This window comes from Athene cunicularia (genome assembly GCF_003259725.1).
Source record: "Athene cunicularia isolate RWA chromosome 5 unlocalized genomic scaffold, athCun1 chr5_part2, whole genome shotgun sequence".
NCBI classification, from domain to species: domain Eukaryota; kingdom Metazoa; phylum Chordata; class Aves; order Strigiformes; family Strigidae; genus Athene; species Athene cunicularia.
Genome location: NW_020799102.1, coordinates 7,328,454 through 7,329,393, shown reverse-complemented (window position 1 = coordinate 7,329,393; position 940 = coordinate 7,328,454).

Here is a 940-nt window from a genome sequence, read left to right as displayed (position 1 = left end):
GCATACACCTCACAGATAGCATTCGTTCCATCAGACTGAGGGGTCAAACTTACAGCAAAACATAACTGGTATTGACATGGCTCAGGAGTCGACCACATCAAATTTGAAGATAAGTAACAAGTGCCGTACTTTCACCAGCAAACAGTTCGGTTGCAGACAAAAGGCAGCACACACACACACACACGAGGGATCTTTCTAATACACCACATCTAGCAACTGCGACAGTTTATTTTGTATTCTAAACACATCACATTAGAAAAGGAGCCAGCCTAGATGGTAAATTCAGGAACTGGACCGAACTACTGTGAAGAAGAAACCAACAGCAGTCAGTTATCACCGCAATACTGGTTTTGCTGAAGCATAAAGCTACTGCTCCTGCGATTTTAAAGCTTAATTATTGAAAGTTCACTTGAGTGCAGGTCGCCAGCACAATTCATGCAAGAAGTAACCGAGTTTATCTTGCTCGGGATACTGGCAGCGTATCAGGTCACTCCCATCGACTGCATCTCCCTCTCCCGCACTGAGGTTTTCAGATCTAAAACCAGCAGCAAAGCGCTTTCTACCGTCTGTGTCCGTGTAATTAGCACTATTAATCCCAGGCTATCCAGGCCCCCTGGCGTGGCTCTGATTTGGCTTTAATCTCCGCCGAGGTCTCTCCTTCCTGTCCACGGAAAGCCATTTAAACCTTGGCAAGCCGTTCGGTTTAAAGTGATGTTCTGTTGCAGAGGGATGAGCCCCACGCCGCACTGGTGGGAAGCACGGAGACCCGCAACGCCTGCCCTTCCCGCACCCCCCAAAAAAGGGACGGAAAGTTACTTTTCCAGCGAGCGACCGCTCGGGACGAGGCAAGGGCCCCTCTGCACCTCCTCGGGCACCCCGAGAGCGCAGCTCCGTGCGGTCCAGCCGCCGCTCCCCCCGCCCCGCCACCGGACGCGCACAC